This window comes from Orycteropus afer, unplaced genomic scaffold (assembly GCF_000298275.1).
Source record: "Orycteropus afer afer isolate SDZICR_OR568_19922 unplaced genomic scaffold, OryAfe1.0 scaffold00155, whole genome shotgun sequence".
NCBI lineage: Eukaryota > Metazoa > Chordata > Mammalia > Tubulidentata > Orycteropodidae > Orycteropus > Orycteropus afer.
The window spans coordinates 7866051-7879065 of NW_006921742.1; positions in this window are offsets into that span (position 1 = coordinate 7866051).

The window sequence follows — 13015 nt, forward strand, 5'->3', positions numbered from 1 at the left end:
CTGTGTCTGTGTTAATTGGTTTCCCTTTTCTTTGTTGAAGAGGGTCTGTGCAATCCTTCTGCCTAGTCCGCCATCTTGCCCCGCCTCCTTCACTGAACTTCTTGAATGCATATCTTCTCATCTTTCATTATATAAAGAAAGTTCTCTTCCAATAAATCTTCTTCAATTTTCTCTGTGGCTTTATTTGTCTCTTCCTGTTTTGGAATTCCAATTACACGTAAATCATTCCTCTTGCTGGTATCCCACATGAATCTTAGGCTTTCTTCATTTTGTTTTGAGCTTTTTTCTGACTGATCCCTGAACAAAGTAGTATTGAGGTATTTGTCTTCAATCTCATTAATTCTGTCTTCCATTGTGTCAGTTCTATTCATTTGCCCATTCAATGTGTTACCTATTTCTGAAATCTTAGAATTAATCATCTGGATTTCTATTTGTTTTCATATCATTTATAATATTTTATTTATTTTCTTAGTTTGTTCTTGTATTATTTTCCTAAAATGTTCTAGAGCTTTATCGGTTTTCCTTAATTTTTTCTGTGTTTTCCTTAATTTTGTCAGTGTTTTCCTGGATCTGTCTTTCAATCTGTTGAATGTACCTAAATATTATTCTTCTGAATTCTTTATCAGGGCATACCACTGCTGCTGCTTCCTCAGGGTTTTTTTTTTTTTTCCCCTGGGTCTGTATCCTGGTCTTGTGTTTGTACTGCTTTATCTTGCTTCTCTGTGTGTGCTGGAATGGTCAGTTGTCTTCAAGACACTGTGATGTTATTGTGTTTATATTTCCTTGGTGTTGGTATGTTGGTGTGATTCATCCAAGAATTTTTTTTTTTCTTTATTTTGTTTTGATATATCTGTGTTCCTTTATTTTCTAGTTGGTAAGACTTAAGCTCTTACTGCCTGTCTCTTGGTGGGTGTGATAGAAAATGAGAGTGTGTGCACAGATCTCTGTTAGCTCTCGTGAAAAGCATTTAAGAGTGAGTTGGGCCAGTACTGGCTTTCATCTATTGTTGGTCAGTTGGTACAGAAATAAATGGTGACCCTCACTTAGTGGATGTGGCTGCAGGAGGTATGAGTATGTTTGAGTCATGTGGGAATGGTTGTGTCTCCCATTCAGTTAGATAAAAATTTTTAAAAACACCAAAAAAATGAAAACAAGAGAAGAAAAAACACAAATGCATAACAAGCAGGAACATTAACCAAAAAAAAGAGGAAAAGCAATAAACAAGAAGAAATTTTAAAAAACTGTATTTTAAAAAAGGGAGAGAAAAGAAAAAGAGTACCCACACACACACACATACACAATATCTAAGGAAGGTAGAATGAGAGAAAAGATTAAGAATAAAAGAATAGTAAAGAGAAAATGAGAAATGGTGAAAAGAAAAATATGGGATTGGAAGAACTAAAAGAAGAAAAGAAAGAAAAAAGAGAAAAAAAAAATACACCAGGATAGGGAAGGAAGAGGGAAAAAAAAAGGAGAGATGGAGGAAGAATGAAAGAATAATTTAAAAATAAACAAAAACAAAACTGGGGAGCAGGACAAGGCACCCAAGCTCTGTCAGGGCACACAGACTGGGATAGAATTCCTGCCAGTCCAGAAGGTGGGTGGAGGTGGGGAATGGTCACACCTCTGTTCACCAAACAGTATGGGGTATAAGAGTAACAAGGGGAATATCACACCTTTCTAGTCCTTAGCCTCCTGTCTGGTTGCCAGTGCTATCCTCAGCAAGTGGAGCCTATTCTCAGGTTCTTTCCCTGATCACAATGCCACTTGCAAATATTCAAAATGGCTGTTCCATCAGGATAGCCAGCAGTCCACAGCTTTATTTGTCTCCTTCTTCACTGTTTTCCTTTCTAGTCATCAGACACCAGTACGGTTGTCCATGTAGTCCTTGGCCAGGAGTGTAGATTTTTAGCTTCCTGCCTACCTGGGAATGCTGCTTGTAAATATTCAGATTGGCCATACTGTCAAAACAGCCAACAGTCTGCAGCTCCATTTGTCTTCTTGTTCACTGTTTCAATACCGATTTTTCTGCTCGTTGGTATTTAATCCACTTCTGTGTACTATCCTTCAAAGCTCAGGATTCCAGAATTATCTTCTGTATGTGTTTCAACTGGTTTCTCATTTCTTTGTTGCAGAGGGTCTCCATAGCTTTTCTGCCTATTCCACCATCTTGCCCCTCTTGGCTCCCTTTTAGCATTTCTTGTAGGGTGGGTCTGGTTTTCACAAATTCCCTTAATTTCTGTTTGTCTGGGAATGTCCTAAAATTCACCATCATATTTAAAGGACAGTTTTCCTTAGGCCATTTGAGGTCACTGATGACATTAAGAATTTGGAGAAAGATACAAATCCTCTTCCATGAACAATATATACACAAACACATGCAGAACATTTTGCATAGCATTTTAGGGGGCTTGTAGATTCTTCAACAGCTACCTATGGACCCTGTAGAAGACTAGGACTCCAGTTTAAGAATTAATGATGGCTTGTCTGAGTTTAAAAATATGAAATTGTCCAGGAAGACAATCAACTGAAACATATATTCATTGTAGAAAACTTGGGAAATACTAAAAAGCACAATAAACAATAACAACAACAAAACTCACTGCCATTGAGTTGAATCTGACTCATAACAACCCTTCCTTGGGTTTCTGAGGCAATATCACTATGGAAGTAAATTGCCCAATCTTCCTTCCGAGGAGTGTCTGGTGAAAGCACAATAATGAAATAAAATCACCACATCACTATCACCCACTGATAAATCTTTTTAATGTTTGAGTGCATGTTCTTCTAGTCTCTTTTCCAAATATAAGTATACGTTTTTCCACAATTGGAATCATACTGCACATAGTGTTTATAGCAGCATTTTAATTCAAATATTGTGAGTATAAGCCCATGCTACCAACCATTCAGTGACATCATTGTATTTTATTGAAGTTCAGCATTTTGTTTAACCAAACTTTACTATAAAACATTTGAGTTATTTCTATTTGTTTACTTCTATATTTACTACTGCTGTGGAAATATTTTTTTTGCATGATCCACACTTATTTACCATGATCATTTGAAATTATCTAACATTTTAAAATTTCACTTTCAGCAAACAAGGTTGTATCATCTGTGTATTGTGGATTGTTAAAAATTTTCCTCCAATCCTGATGCCACACTCTGCTTCATATAGTCAAACTTCCCAGATTATTTGCTCAGCATACAGATTGAACAAGTGTAGTGAAAGAATACAACTCTGTCATACTCACTACCAGATTTTAAACCATGTAGTATCCCCCTCTTCTGTTCAAATGGCAACTGTCTGGGCTATGTACAGGTACCTCATGAACACAATTAAATGTTCTGGAATACCCATTCTTCTCAAGGTTATCCATAATTCATTATGATCCACACAATTGAATGCTTTTGTGTAGTCAATAAAACACAAATAAACATCTTTCTGGTATTCTTTGCTTAGAACCAAGATCCATCTGATATCAGCAATGACATCCCTTGTTCCATGTCCTCTTCTGAATCCAGCTTGCATTTCTGGAAGCTCTCTGTCAATATACTGCTGCAACCATTTTTTAATTATCTTCACTAATATTTTATTTGCATTTGATATTAATGATATTGTTCAATAATTTCCACATCCTGTTGGGATCACCTTTCTTTGGAATGGGTACAAATAAGGATGTCTTCTAGTCAGTTCTCCAGGTAGCTGTCTTCCAAATCTCTTAGCATAATTGAGTAAATGCCTCCAGCAAGGCATCTGTTTGGTGAAACATCTCAATGTGTATTCTGTCAATTTCTGAAGCCTTGTTCTTTGCCAATTCCTTCAGTGCAGCTTCAAGTTCTTCCTTCAGTACCATTGGTTCTTGAACATATGCCACATCCTGAAATGGATGAATATTGACCAATTCTTTTTGGTACAGTGACTCTATATTCCTTCCATGTTCTTTTGATGCTTTCTGCATCATTGAATATTTTGCCCATACAATCTTTCAATATTGCATCTCGAGGCTTAAATTTTTTCCTCAGTTCTTTCACCTTGAGAAATGCTGAGTGTGTTCTTACCTTACAATTTTCTAACTCCAGGTCTTTTCACATTATGGTAATTGGCTTTGTCTGCTCGAGCTGCTCTTTGAAATCTTCTGTTCAGCTCTTTTATCTTGTCATTTCTTCCATTTGCTTTAGCTACTCTCCTCTCAAGGGCAAGTTTCAGAGTCTCTTTTGACATCCATTTTGCTCTTTTCTTCCTTTTTTGCCTCTTTACTGACCTCTTCCTTTCTTTATGGATTATATTCTTGATGTTATCCCACAATTCCTCTGGTTTTCAGTCTTTGGTGTTCAATGAATCAAATCTATTCTTTAAATGGTCTCTAAATTCAGGAAGGATATTATCAAGGTCATATGTTGGCTCTCATGGACTTGTTTCAATTGTCTGAAACTTCAACTTGAATGTGCATATGAGCAGTTGATGGTCTGTTCCACAATCGGTTCCTGGCCTTATTTTGGCTGAAGATATTAAATTTCTCCATTGCCTCTTGCCACAGACGTAGTCTATCTGATTCCCGTGTATTCCATCTGGTGAAGTCCACATGTATAGCCATGGTTTATGTTGTTGAAAAAAGGTATTTTCAATGAATAAGTCATTGGTCTTGCAAAATTCTATCATGTGATCTCCAGTGTTATTTCTATCACCAAGGCCATATTTTCCAACTACTGGTGACTCTTCTTTGTTTCCAAATTTTGCATTCCAGTCACCAGGGATAATCAACACATCTTGATTGCATGTTTGATCAATTTCAGACTGCAGAAGTTGGTGGAAATCTTCAATATCCTCATCTTTGGCTTTGATAGTTGGTGTGTAAATTTGGATAATAGTAGTATTAACTGGTCTTCCTTGTAGGTGTATAAATATTATCCCACTGAGAGCATTGTACTTCAGAACAGATCTTGAAACAGTCTTTGTGATGATGAATGCCACACCATTCCTCTTTAATTTGTCATTCATGGTATAGTAGATCATATGGTAGTCTGATTCAAAATGGACAAAACCCATCTGTTTCAGCTCACTAATGCCTTGGATATCTATCTTTATGCATTCCATTTAATTTTTGATGACATTTAATTTTCCTAGATTCATACTTCATGTATTCTATGTTTCAATCATTAATGGATATTTGCATCTGTTTCTGCTCAGTTTGAGTCATGCCACATCAGCCAATGGAGAGCCCATAACCTTTACTCTGTCCATATTGTTAAGGTCATCTCTACTCTGAGAACTCAGCTCTTCCTCAGTTCAATTCTGAGTGCCCTCCAACCTGATGGACTCATCTTCTAGCACTATGTTGGACAGTGTTTCAGGGCTATTCATAGTTTTCCAGTAATATATCAGACAGTATTTCACTGCTATTCATAAGGTTTTCACTGGCCATTTCTTTGAGAAGTGAAGGTTTTTTCCCACTTCCAAGTCTATCTATGCACAGAAGCTTTGCTGAAACCTCTCCACCCTGTTGGCATTTTGCAACACAGTGGCATAGCATCCGTCCTCACAGCAGCATGTAAGCTACCACAGGCCAACAAACTAAGAGACAAGTTCATCTCCCTTAGCTCTTCCTAACCCCTCTGCACCTGTCCACCTCAGGCCTGGTCTTAATATAGGGCCACACCAAAGCAAAAGGAGCCTCCAAGCCCCTTGCCTGTCTGCCTCGAGTCCTGGCCTTAATAAAGAGCCACAGCCAAGTGAAAAGCAACCTCCAAGCCCTGGGCCTGCCTGACTCAGGTTTCTGCTTAATGTAGAGCCACACCTAAGTGAAAAGCAGCCTCCAAGCCCCCAGCCTGCCTACTTCAGGCCCCGGCCTTAGTATAGAGCCACAACCAAGCAAAAAGCAGCCTCCAAGCCCTGGACCATTTCCTCACAAGAGCCTCCATGATGCTGCTGGGAAATAAGTATTGAAGGTTTTTATTTATGTTATTGCTATCATTACTTTCTCATCATTTTTTTAATGCTTTCCATATTTCCAGGCTGGTTGATCTTCTCTGATCTATACTTTCCTTCATTCTTTTTCTAAGCAGTTGTAGTATTAGAAAGGAAGATAGACAGGTAGATAGGAGACCTGAGTTAGAGTGAATCTCAGATGAATTCTAAGAGCTCTTCCAGCTCCTAACAGCTTCTATAAACTGAAAGAAAAATGGATGCAATGAAATATTAACACTAGTTGGTTCTATATGGAGATATTTTCTTCCTCGTTATATGCTTGTACATAAATATAAATGAGCTTGTATTAACATAATAGTCAGAAAACATAAGCAAAATATTTATATGTATCTCTGGTTCTACTTTAATTCTAATCTTGCAATCAACCAGACTTTCCGTCCCAATGTCTTCTGATTATTTGTCATCTCAAGTAATAAAGTAATTGTCCAGAGAACCAATGCTGTAGAATCTTACAGGTGTCCCTGGACTCTCGGCCTCCAGAACTGTGGGACATTAATTTCAGTTGTTTAAAACCATGTACTTTGTAGGATTTTTTTCTATAGTAGCCCTAGGAAACTTATAAAGTATCTTTCCCAAGGTCATAGTGCAAGCAACTAGTGGAAAAAGGATTTGAATGCCAGAAGTTGGACTTCTGAACCAGTGCTGTGACAGAAAACAGGGTGCTGCAAGAGAGGCGGAGAAGGACAAATAATGTGTCCTGTGGGTCAGTGGAGGCTCTTGTGAGGAAGTGGCATTCAAGTGAGGCCTGAAGTGTAAGGAGGAGTTAAGGAGGCCAGGGAGGCATTCAGAACATCTCTGACCTGAATTTCACTCAGATTAGTTATTCATAGGGAGCTCTGGTAGCATAGTGGCTAAGACACTTGCCTGCTAACCAAACAGCTGGCGGTTCAAACCCACCAGCCACTCCTCGGAAGGAAGGTTGGGCAATCCTACTTCCGTAGTGATACTGCCTCGGAAACCCAAGGAGGGGTCGCTATGAGTCGGGTTTGACTCGACGGCACATAACAACAACAGTTATTCATAACTAACTGATTTGCTTTAAATTAAAACTCTGAGGTTTATTAGTTATAATGACTAAAGAGGTCTTAGCTTTGGAGCTCTTTTTATTTCACTTGTAAGTGTACTTTAAAATAACTGCTCTCCACCAGGATGTCTGTTTGTCTGTACTCAGAACATTCACATACTCTTGGGTCCCTGTGTCATTCTATCAGCCTAATTCTCTGTGAAGGAGCTCTGGTGACATAGCGCCTAAGGCATTTGACTGCCAACCAGAAGGCTGGTGGTTCAAACCCACCAGCCACTCCTCAGAAGGAAGACTGGGCAATCTACTTCCATAGAGATACCGCCTCGGAAACCCAAGGAGGGGTCGATATGAGTTGGAACCAACTTGACGGCAGTAAGTTTGGTTTTCTTTGGAATGCTCTGTAAAGATCTCCCCACCTATACCCCTCAATCCCCTCTATATCAGGACCTGGTAAATATCTGGAGGCAGATAGAGAGAAAGAGGGAGGTAGTTGTGAATAATTAACTGGAGAAAAGGCAAAATATGTTATGTAATTGCATTGATTAAATAATCTCATATCAAAGAATTTAGGACTATCTTTATAGAGTGTTGTAAAATACAGAACAGTTGGATAATTAGAGAAACATGTAAACACATACTATGTAGAGGAAAATAATTTTTAATGTAATATCCTCAAATGAAAACCTACTACACATTGTGAAACATAGAGGTCCATCATTTCTATGCATCCAAATGTTAAATTTTCAAATAAGAGTCTACTGTATATACTATATAAAATAGATGTATTCTGCTTTTTCTTTCATTGAATATTATTTTGTAAGCATTTTCCTGTGTCATTAAATATTGTTCTAAAAAATTCAATCCTATGGTTTTATCCTAACATTGTCCATGATTCTGTTACTGTGCGTATACACGTGTGATATATCAAATACACCTTCTATGTCCTAATGTTAAGATTAGGCAAGTCATTTAGACTGTGTACAGCTCTCTTTTGTAAGCCGTAAAATGGGTGGAGAGGAAAAGAATTTTTAAGGAAAAATTTCTTGGTAAATTAATGTTTTATTCTTTGTGGGAACTTCCATAGCCTATCAAATCTGTTTCAAATATATTTAAAAGTGAAATGTTAACACCATTATTTTTTTAAAAATCAGGGTAAGACAAGAATGACCTCTATCACTGCTTCCATTGAACTTTTAACTAGTAATGTTATCCCAGAAAGAATAGACTAAGAATTAAATGCATAAAGATCATAAAGAAATATAACTGTCATTTTTTTTGAAATTATAATTATCTTCATAGAAAACCCCAAAGAATATACAAAAGAATTATTAGAATTCATATTATCTCTTAGATAGTTCAACAAAGTGGCTAGATATTAATCGATATAGAAATCCATTACATCAATAGAAATGAACAAAAACAGAAAATGAAATTTTACAGACACTATCATTTACACTGAATCAGCTTGATGACAGTGAGTTTTATTTTTTGGATCATCTACCCTAACAAATTATAAGGTCCTTAGAAATAAATCTAACAAAAATGAGCATAATATTTACATATATAACACTGCTGAGAATCAATAAGAAGACTTACATAGATTAAATTGTGAGAATTAAATAAAATACTCCACCTACAGAGGCAAGTGAAGAGGCAGATCCAGGCCGGCACATTCTAAGTGACAGGTATTATGCTTGTTACATGAGGATGGTTATAATTTTGATTAAATAAAGTTCTTTTGTTTTAGAAAATCTCCTTGTAAACAGCAAATAGCACTTTGATTTTTTATTTTTCAAAATTTGTGAACTGCCTTTCCAGCCTTGTCTACTATTTCATTTGCAATTCCTCTCCTTCATCAAATGACATTAGTGTAGCCTAAACTGTTCACAGGTTTTCAAGATTAGGACAAGTTTTCTTTGTTGTTGGTTGCCCTGGAACCAGTTCTTCCTCTTTTTCATCAACTCTCTGCTACACCAAGCATGAAGTCCTTCCCCAGAGACTGATAACATGTCTAAAGTACATGACATGACGTCTTGCCATCCTTACTTCTAAGGCACATTCTGGCTGTACTTCTTCTGTACAGATTTGTTCTTTCTTCTCGCAGCCCATGAAATTCAAGACTCTTCACCAACATCACTTTTCAAATGCATTAATACTTCCTCAGTCTTCTTTATTCATTATTCAGCTTTTCTGTGCATATGAGACTATTGAAAATACCATTACTTGAGTCAGGTGCATCTTAGTTCTCAAAGTAACATCTCTATTTTTTTAAATCATTTAAAGAAATATTTTGCAGCAGATTTGCAATGCATCATTTGATTTCTTGACCACTGCTTCCATGGGTGGAAATTATGGGCAAAGGTAAAATTAAATCTTTGACAACTTCAGTATTTTCTCCAGTTACCATGTTCCATGAATATAGATCTCTTCCAGTTGGTTGCCCAAATTTCTTGCCGTACACAAGTAAGGACTTCCTGAGTTGCATCCATTTGTTGAGATATTTCAATTGGTATTCCATCAATTCCTGACATCTTGTTTTTCTGGCAGTCACTTCAGTGAAGCTTGGACTTCTTTCTTCAACACCATTGATTCTTGATCATATGCTACCTCCTAAAATGATCGAACATTGACCAATTATTTTTGGTACAGTAACTCTCTGTATTCCTTCCATCTTCTGATGTTTCCTGCATCATTCAATATTTTGCACATAGAATCCTTCAACGTTGCAACTCAAGGCTTGAATATTTTCTTTAGTTCTTTCAGATTGAGAAATGCCAAGCATGTCTTCTCTTTTCTAACTCTAGGTCTTTGCACATCTCATTATGACATTTTACTTTGTCTTCTTGAGCCACCCTTTGAAATCTTCTGTTCATCTCTTTCACTTCATAATTTCTTCCTTTCACTTTAGCTACTCTACATTCAAGGGCAAGTTTCAGAGTCTCTTTTGACATCCATTTTTTCTCTTTTCTATCTTTTTCTTTCTTCATATGTGATGTCCTTGATGTCATCTCATAACTCTTCTGGTCTTCAGTCATTGGTGTTCAACATGTCAAGTCTATTCTTCAGACAGTCTCTAATTTCAGATGGGATATACTCCAGGTTGTACTTTGGTTCTGATAAACTCAAAACTCACCATCGTTAAGTCAGATCTGACTCATAGCGACTCTTCCTAGGGTTTCCAAAGTTGTATCATTACAGAAGTAGATTGCCCAATCTTGGCTCTCATAGACATGTTTTAATTTTCTTTAGCTTCAACTTGAAATTGTATGGGAGCAATTTATAGTCTTCTCTGCGATCGACCTTGGTCTTATTCTGAATGATGATATTGAGCTTCTCCCATTGTCTCTTTCCATAGATGCAGTTAATTTGATTCCAGTGTGTTCTTCCAGCTAAGTCCACATTTATAGTCACTGTTTATGTTGTTGTAAAAAGATATTTGCAATAAATAAGTCATTGGTCTTGCAAAATTCTACCATGCAATCCCTGTCACTGTTTCTATAATCAAGGTTAAATTTTTCAACTCTTCTTTGTTTCCAAGTTTTTACATTCCAGTCAGCAATAATTATCAATACATCTTGATTGCATGTTAGATAAATTTCAGACTGCAAAAGTTGATTGAAAAAGTCTTCAATTTCTTCATCTTTGGCTTTAGTAAAATTGGTGTAAATTTGATAATAGTTATATTAACTGTTTTTCCTTGTAACATTCTTTTTAATGATGAATGTGACACCATTCCTCTTCAATTTATCATTCCTAGCATAATGTTGTTGTTGTTTTTATATGCTGTCAAGTTGGACCCGACTCATAGCGACCCCTCCTTGGGTCCTGAGGCAGTATCACTACGGAGGTACATTGCCCCATCTTCCTTCTGAGGAGTGGCTGGTGGGTTTGAACCACCAGCCTTCTGGTTAGCAGTCAAGTGCCTTAGCCACTATGCTACCAGAGCTCCCTCCAAGCATAATAGACCACGTAATTGCCCAATTCAAAATGGCCAGTACCAGTCAATTTCAGCTCATTAATGCCTAGGATAGCAATCTTTATGCATTCCATTTCATTTTTTTCCTGACTTCCAGTTGTCCTTAATTCATACTCCATACATTCCATGTTCTGATTATTAACGAGTGTTTACAGATGTTCTCATTTTGAATCATGACATATCAGCAGATGAAGGACCCAAAAGCTATACTCCATATTATTTAGTTCGTACTTACTTATTCCATACTCCACCTCATTCAGTTTGACTCTATTTTGAGGAGACAGCTCTTCCCCAGCCACAGTTTCAGTGCCTTCCAATCTGAGGGGCTCATCTTTTAGCACTATTTAAGAAAATGTTCCACTGCTAGTCATAAGGTTTTCACTGGCCAGTTTTTTTTAAGTAGATCACTGGGAACTTCTTCCCAGTCTGTCTTAGTCTGGAAGCTGATCTGAAATCTGTCCACCATAGGGGATCCTGCTAATGTTTGAAATACTGGTGGTATAGCTTCCAACATCACAGCAGTATGTAAGCCTCCACAGTATGACAAACTGACAGATGAGTGGTGGATTTTTGATGTAGTAAGACCAATACCTGAAGCCTGTGGCTGTCAAATTGTGCTTGAGAAAATAAGCTGAAGATAGCTTGTTTCTGTGTGTAAGCTTACTTTTGTATGGCTAATTGGTGCTTTTCTGTGCTTTATCTGCGTGAACCCTGTGAGACCTTAGCTGCTGGTGAATTCTTCCAGAAAGTAGTTTGATTTTTTTTCTCCCACACAGTCCAGGGCACTGTCAAAACCACCTGAAGTCAACTCCAGTTGAGTTTTCCAAATAGCACTATAAAAACAGGCTTGCAATTTCCAATTTTTAGAAGGGGTTTTTCACCCTTCAGACCCTATGTGAAGACAAATTAATTTCTTTGTCTTTGGCCTTTGTTAGTAGTCCATTTTTTTGTGTGTGTTTGTTTTGTAATCCCCTGTTTCACTGACTGTGTACCTTTCAAAGGATTCTGGGTTTAGGTGGAGACATATATATATATATATATATATATGTATATATATATATATAAATTCACTTTACACAGGCCTAAAGTCTGAATTCTTGTCACCTGTGCATCCATTTAAAACCTGAGATTGGCTTGCAAAGAGTGGCTTATTTTCCCAGGACAGTTGTATGTTTAGGCTCAGTTTAATATTCTGGTTTCAAGCACCCCCTTTTATTCTCTGGAAATTTACTTTTCCTTATTGCATGGTAAATTTTAAAAATATTTCCAATATTTTATCCAGCTTTTCTAGAATGTTGCACAGAGAGGTGTTTTTTTTTTTTTTTTTTTTTAAACTATCTCATGCACTTTATTGACGGAAATGGAGTCCCCTACTCTCTGGGATATTTATCTTGGGCAATCTCCTTTAAATATTCTTGTAACATTTGTATAGCTTTTATCACATTCTGGCTTGTATTATAATTATATATATATAGGAGCTCTGGTGGCATAGTGTCTTAGGTATTTGACTGCTATCCAGAAGGCTGGCAGTTCAAACCCACCAGCCACTCTTCGGAAGGTTGGGCAATCTACTTTCGTAGTGATACCACTTCAGAAACCCAAGGAGGGTTGCTATGAACTGGATCTGACTCAACAGCAGTGACTTTGTTTTTTCTCTGATAGCATAGTGCCTAAGGCACTTGACTGCTAACCAGAAGGCTGGAGGTTCAAGCCCACCAGCCACTCCTCGGAAGGAAGGTTGGGCAATCTACTTCTGTAGTGATACTGCTTCAGAAACCCAAGGAGGGGTCTCTATGAGTCGGGTCTGACTTGACGGCACACAACAACAACAACAACATATAAAATACACACACACACACACACATATCAACAAAACAAAACAAAACTCATTGCCATTTAGTAGATCCAAACTCGTAGTGACCCCCATTGGGTTTCCAAGGCTGTAAATCTTTACTGAAATATGTTGGCCCATCTTCCTTCTGTGGAATGGTTGGTGCATTTGAACCACTGACCTTCTGGTTAGCAG